This window comes from Ursus maritimus, unplaced genomic scaffold (assembly GCF_017311325.1).
Source record: "Ursus maritimus isolate PB19 unplaced genomic scaffold, ASM1731132v1 scaffold_21, whole genome shotgun sequence".
Taxonomy (NCBI): Eukaryota; Metazoa; Chordata; class Mammalia; order Carnivora; family Ursidae; genus Ursus; species Ursus maritimus.
The window spans coordinates 13443237-13450429 of record NW_024424564.1 but is presented as its reverse complement, the minus strand read 5'-3'; the positions used below and the strand labels follow the sequence as shown (position 1 = coordinate 13450429).

Below are 7193 nucleotides of genomic sequence, written 5' to 3'. Positions count from 1 at the left end.
CATGAAATATTTAGAGAGGAATGTGTGACAGAGAATTCGATACTGGAGTCTAGAACTGAAGAAAAATACATTGGGAGGTAAAGATTTTGGAATTAATCAGCATAGATGGTATCATCTTCCATGGGCATAGATGATGAGACCACCCAGGAACAGCATGTGCCCAAGGTAAGACTAATGATGAAGTCCTCAAGAACACCAATAAAAGGGCACACAGAGGGACAGGAAAAGGGAACTATTTCTGTTATGTAGAACAATCTGATATGTCCATATTTGGGAGCTCAGTAAATTTTAGTAAATGTATTCTAATCTTTGAACCTCATAACACCGCTGTGAGGGGAACAAAAACTATTCCTCACATTTTGCAGACATGACTCAGTGAAATTAGTTTGCGGCTCCTGACAACTTCCTCTGGTTCTTTCCCCTGTAATTATGATGCTGCAGAGAAGCAGGAAAGGACACACTGGGAGGGGAAAGATGCGACCAGCTGGGTGAGTTAGCGCCCCAACGTACTCTTCTTTTTTTTCTTTATCCTCCAAAATGATGGTTCTAGGAGCCCTTGGCATAAAACTAAGCTTCTCAGAAGTTGGAGGGTATCACTCCTGGCCTTAATTTCCCAAATGCAAGACTTGCAGCCATTCTTGGTCTGGTAAATCAACCACATAGAGATGGGAAGAGCCAATGAAGATCCTCGTCAAAGAATTCTAAGGTAAGGCCTTGAGAAATAATTATCTGACTTAATATATAACTTAGAGGCAAGGAACCTTCTGTAAACCATATGCTGAGCAGCACCTAAGCACTACGATGGATAACCAAAGAGGACCCACATGGTGTAGAAAGTTGATGCCATTTTTCAAAACAATTGCTTGTTGATTCCTCCTAATGCCATGAAATCGATTACTGTAACATCCCACCCAGGATGAGGAGTTTAAGCTTACCATCATCTTCCCAATGGGTCCCTCTCTTTTCATCAGCAAATATGTATCATGCCAACGTCTCTTTTGACTCTTCTGATTATAAGAAACAAGAACCCACTTAAGTCACATCACGAAATAAAAAGGTGCATTCTAAAAATGCACACAGATGGAAGAAGAGGTTGTCACTCTAATTCTCCATCTCTTTCTCAGGGACCTTATGATCTCATCAGCAACGCATGATGTCTCAGATTCTCTGTACATTTGTTCCCTTCTCTTCCCCACCAAGCAGATGTCTCACTTGACTCTGTCAAAGTCAGCACATGGCTTTGGCTTGCTATAGTCAACGCTTAACTCATGGTCTCTCTTCATTTTCAGCTTCCCTTGTAGATGGAAATTTTCTCCATGTTTTTAATTTCAAATTCTTAAGAGAAAATCCACCAAATTCAATTCCTCTTTGGAAACAGAGACACAGGTCAAACATCACTAGCCAGCCTATGCAATGGCTGCCCTTGGGTGATGCGTCTGCTCCTGAGGTCCACGTAAGCCCAGGAAGGTGACGTGAAAGACGACAAAATGGAATAGGATCAAATGGTTTAAAACATGGCTTGACAGCCAGCAAGGTCTCTGAATCAGGCAGCTTCCCATAGACTGGGGTATGAGCAGGGCAAGCCTTAGAAGTTTAATCCATCTAGGAGTGTGAACAGTGGCTTGCCAAAGAAAAATGAAGTGATCTCATTATGATTAATTTCTTACATTAAATTCTTCTGACATTAATAATATCAAATTAAGTCCAGTAGAATATTAGCGAGATCAAAAAAGCTGATGTCTGTGAAAGGACATTGAAAAGTACTTATCACCACGCAAATGTGAGGGCTGTTATCATCAGGAATTCAAAGCTTTCATTCATTCATGTAATAGATGGCGCCTACTATGCGCCAGGCACTGCTCTACTTGCCAGGGAAAGTCAGTCCACACTTTCCAAATTCTATTTACACCAATGCTGTGAGTGTACATGTCCTTTTAAAGCAGCGAAATGATCTCCTTTCTTTTCAGATGAAATCTGAATGGCTAATCACAGTTACTTATCAGCTCCTAAAACCGAAAGAGCAGGCATGGCCAGTCCCTGAGTGAGACCTCCAAGGAAAACACAGCAGGCTACAGGAAGCGTATTGCTAATTCAATGAAGCGGCATACATTGCTTTGCGTCACGCTGAACGGATACCCCACTACATCAGGAAACCCTGCTGTTGACAACACCGTATTTCAAAGGTACTTTAAAACCAACTTCACAATCCCCTCTTGGTACCCAGATAGTCCATGGCTCAGATATTAGAAGCAGGAATAGGTGTATGCTGAGCAAATCCTTTTGTGTATACCCACATTTCTGCCTCCCAGCTCCTTCCTAGAGTATTAACATGGGGTTTTAACTTTTGGGGGCTTTTTGCTTTTCTTTTTTTTTTCCTTTTTTTTTTTTTTTTGTTACTTTATACCCCTCAAACACAATGTAGCTTTCCTGAATAATACTAAACAGCTGCAATGTGCTACCCAGTGGGATTGCTGAAATTTTTGGCAATGGCTGAAATGACTCTGTGTAGACACATATTCACACATGTGGAGATAGAAAAATTGTTTAAGAACCAGGGGACCCATAGGAATGAAAGATGCCAGCTAAGTGCCAAACATTATTATTTCATCTGAAAGGAGAACGAGGCAGAGAAAAATAATTTCTGATAAGGCTGAAAATGCCTCGGAAGTATTATGTTAATTATTATCACAAAAGTTCATCAGAAGCCTCCAAGCTCAGCAAACTTGACCAGAAATCCATTTCCCTTCTGACAGTCTTCCAGCCTGTACGAGCATTCTGGCTCCTAATTACTTCAATTAAAGGTGTTTTATAATAAAGTGTTGTCATTTCTTCTCCTCAGACCTTAGAACTATGGAGATAATTGTCAAATTGTTCTTTCGCACTCCCAAATGAGATTTTCTTCCAAGTACAATGAATGTTTCATCCCACTCTCTATTTACAAAGATTCAAGAAAATAGCCTTTCTGAATTTCTGAGAGAAGGTTTTCCTTTTTGCATGTTTGTTTGTTAAACAGTATGAGAAACTGAGCAGAAGCAGTTAATACGCAGAGAGATTCTCCTTTTGCATATGGCCCTTTTATTGCCAAAGGCTGTCACACACACATACAAACTCATGTATCTGGCATAAGTCATCAGGATGCTGGAATCAGTTCATCGATAGAACCAGTCTCCCTGCTCTCTGAGATGGACTACTTCGTTGTTCCGATCACATTTGTAACATGAGTTAATGTTCAGCAGCAAAAAAACATTTGTTCCCTTGAAAAGGGACTCCAATAACTGAATTGTGCTTCAGATTCCATGCAGAGGACACGGGCTAGCTGGTAATGACAAGCGCCGACGGTGGTGAAGTTGACTTGGTCAATTACCCTCCGCTGACCTGAATAGAGGATGCATCTCACAAACTGAGACTGCTTGGGAGTGACAGGAAAAGAGACATGGTTGTACTTGCCGATTTAATAGGACACAGTTCTCATTTGAGCAAATTGGGATTTCACCCGATTTTCCATCATTTCCTCCCATTAAAACAATAACACAAGCCATTTAGATAGGTTTACAAAACAACAGTTTCTACTGGAGTCATAGATAACTATTTCTTCCCTCCTTCCATATTGAAACAACTGCTCGATGTAAAATATCCTACCCACGGTTCATATGAAATAAATCATCAAAGGACACTGATAATGGCATCGCCTAGAGTCAGAATATTAATTACCTGTATCTTATCGAAAGAATCTAGTGTTAACCTCAGATACTTGATTGCTGAAGTTTTAAATTATTTTCCCACTGAGTTTGTAATCTTGCAGGACTAGAGAGGTATGTTATACAGAAATTAGCACTGGATAACAAGGACATTCGCAACAGACAGGAAAACCTAATAAATCACATCCTTGGATTCAAATGACTTGACTTCTTTGCTGGGCTTTAAGAAGAAATTTGGTGCAATGGAAAAAAGCAGACTTGCCATCAGGCCTGGGTGGGTTTGAGTCCCTGCATGTTATTTAACCTCACTGTACCTTATCTTCCCTACTGGTAAAGAGAGTCTAGGGCGCCTGGGTGGCTCAGCTGGTTAAGCATCTGCCTTCCACTCAGGTCATGATCTCAGGGTCCGGGGATCAAGCCCTGCATTGGGCTCCCTGCTCTTTGGGGAGCCTGCTTCTCCCTCTGCTTCTCTCTCTCTCTCGTGAATAAATAAATAAAATCTTAAAAAAAAAGAGAGAGAGAGAGAGAGTCTTACCTCACCTGAATGTTATAGGGATGAAATGCCCACAGGATACAGTGCTGTATAGATAATAGATATTCAATAAGTAAGGCCACTTTTGGACAAGGTAATCAAATTCTACACAGAAGTTTGGTAAAATTATGACACAGGGAGAATGTATCATCTGCACTCTCAATCTCAAATTTCTACATGATTTCCCCGTTTTTCCTCTTCAATTTGTAGACTCCCAGTGATTGTATGGTATCCCACTATCTCCTATGAAAATTTATTCAACAGGCTGAGGTATCACAGACTTGATGTGGTGTCATTCGCAGAAGCATTTGCATTCTTATAAAAAGATTTTTGAAAGATTATTTAACCCAGAAGGAAAAATTAGAAATGTACAAGTACAGGGAAAGTATCTGTAGGCGTTTCCATCATCTCTGACTCCACACAGATGCCTGTGCAACCAAAGCCATTCTCCCTCGTCCTTGCTAACTGAAGACTGATTTTAATGAAATGGAGATGTACCCAGCCCAGGCAATGAGGAGTTATTTGTCATGCCACTACAGTTCCCTTTTGCCAGTTAAAGTCCTAAGTGTAGGCATGTGACCCAGTTTTGGCCAGTGGACATAAGGAGGAGTCTTCTGTGGTTTCTGGGAGGTAGTAATTCTCCCCTAGGAATGATTTTTTCCATTATAGGGAACGTGTTTTTGTTCCCACCCCCTTTCTTCCTGCTTGGAACATTATTGTGTAAAGACATTTTGGTAGCCATTTTGTTACCATTAGGGAGACATTACCAACATTGAGAAAATGCTGGATCAGAAAGAGTGGAAGCCCGGATGTTGGTGATACCATTGACCTGCTACACTAACTCTGGAATTTCCTACTTATTATGTGAGGTTAGTAAACCACACATATAGACTTTCAGTCAGGTATTCTGTTATTTGCAGCCAAGCATATACTAATTTATAGGCACTCTATTATTTTGCTATCCTTAGAGAACTCGAGAGAAATCACCAAGGTAGAAACAAAGTCTAAGGGCTTAAAAGCTAAAACAACATTTTTAACCCTTCCAGGATGAGTGAGGCCAGGAGTATAGCTCTGGCACTAAGGATACTTCCCTACCTTTAAGATAGAGCCAAATAGATCTCAATTTTACATGGACTAGAAAATCAAGGGCAGGAACTTTTGTCTTCTCTGTATCTTTAGTACCTGGCACACTCCCTGGCACATAGTAGGCAATCAATAAACATTTGTAGAATGACTGCATGAACATTGTGGAGTGATTCATCTAATTAGTGGTAGCTTTCTCGTGCTCTGGACTGTGGGCGCCCAAGGCACCCCCTGCAACAATTTGATTTGAAAACACAGCCAGAACACAAGAATGGCTTTCTGGGCTCCATCTTTCTGTTACAAATGGCTTTAGACTACAGACCACAACATAAATGCTTAGCCTCCCCAGTGCCCCAAACAAAGCTGTGATTTTCTTCTGATTCTCTATTTTTAAAAAGCCCAAGACCATCAGTGTGTTTGTGTTTCTTTGTGTTGACTGTAGGTTTTGATGTTGTTGCCAGTTCCCTTCTCACACTGTCAAATTTTGTTTTATGTTCCCTTATTCTTTCAGCCATTTCAGAGGGAAAATGCTAATTACCATGAGCTTAATAGCGGTTCTGAACTGCACCAGAACACCGGGGTCTCACAAATACCTGTCACCGCAGAAGTTTTCAATTACCATAATTCCATTCCTAATTCAAATTACCATAATTGCCCTCCATTAATGCAACTTTCTTAAAGCTGAAACATCAAAGAAGAAACTGGCACATTAGCTCAGTTGACTACTTACAAAAATAAACAGTGTCTGTCCATTTTGCAAATAAGATGATGTTAGCCTAAAAGAGTGTATGTGTCAGTGCTCTGAGCTCATAAGACATATCATATTATATTTTGACTCTTCTGTCAACATTTGTAAAAACTGAAAACCATCCATATCTTTCTTCCTCTCTCCTCCATTCTAGGTGAAGGGGAAGAATTGCTCTTCTGATTATTGCAGCATTTACCACAACAAAAAAATTCAGCCTGTCAGCTCCTTGACTAACTTTGCTCTTACAAATCCATTCATTTGGATAGAAAGCAGTTTTACCACCCTACAATCATCCGTTCCGCTGCTAATGATCTTTGTTTTCCTGAATAAGTCACGCTTGGGGTTTTTCACTCACTAGTATGGAGCAGACCACTGCCCAGAGTTGGCTGGATTGAATATCAGTGCTACGCCATCCCTGGACTGTCCTTGGCATTTTACCAGAAAGCCATAATTTTGTAATTTGAAATATAGGCAATTCTTCGTACTTAAACTGAGAAACTGCCAGAGGAAACCAGTCAGAGCAAAAGGTCACGTTATAAGTTGGACTATTAGAGTATCTGGTTCCAAAGAAGCAAGTATACAGTCCTTTACATCAAGTGAATCACCGAGGCATTCTTCAATAAGTTTACCTAAATCAATTCGTTAAATGAAACATTTCTCCAAAAGAGTGTCCAAGCAAGCACTATAAGAAGTTCATTTTAAATTCTCAGCAAATGATCAAAGCCACTGATAATTCTCAGTCCTGCAGAGTCTCCGTGGTATCGCAGTATCCAGCAGTTTCGTCAGACAAGCCACGGTAGCTTTGAAGGTTGAAAATTCTGCCTTCCCAAATGCCACAGGCACCTTTAGGATTTAGCTCCCAGCTACGCCACTGCAGAGCTCTCTGCTGAGGACAGGAAAGCGAAGCTTGTTCCACTGGAGGCTCTGAAGGGTTCGGAGCGAGTTCAGCTAATCACCACCTCCAAGGAGCCGCAGGATCCGCTGGCTGGAGTTACCGCTACACCCTTGGCGCATCTCTCACTTCCTGTGCTCCAAGCACTTGGGTGTATATTTAGGTTATTGTTGCGTTTTGCTCCTCAAAGTTGGGTAGACGTTCCTGTTCAAGTCCCAGCTCCTCAACAACTCGACCACC

At 41.0% G+C, this 7193-nt stretch overlaps 1 long non-coding RNA gene across 1 annotated transcript in view; it reads right to left on the bottom strand.

The window, feature by feature from the left end:
* Positions 1–536: 536 nt before the first annotated feature.
* LOC103656891 overlaps positions 537–7193 on the bottom strand; it is an 18416-nt gene continuing 11759 nt past the window's right edge. Inside the window, exon 3 of the long non-coding RNA XR_566730.2 lies at positions 537–3409. This is a non-coding gene — a long non-coding RNA (uncharacterized LOC103656891). The remainder of the gene's footprint in view (positions 3410–7193) is intronic.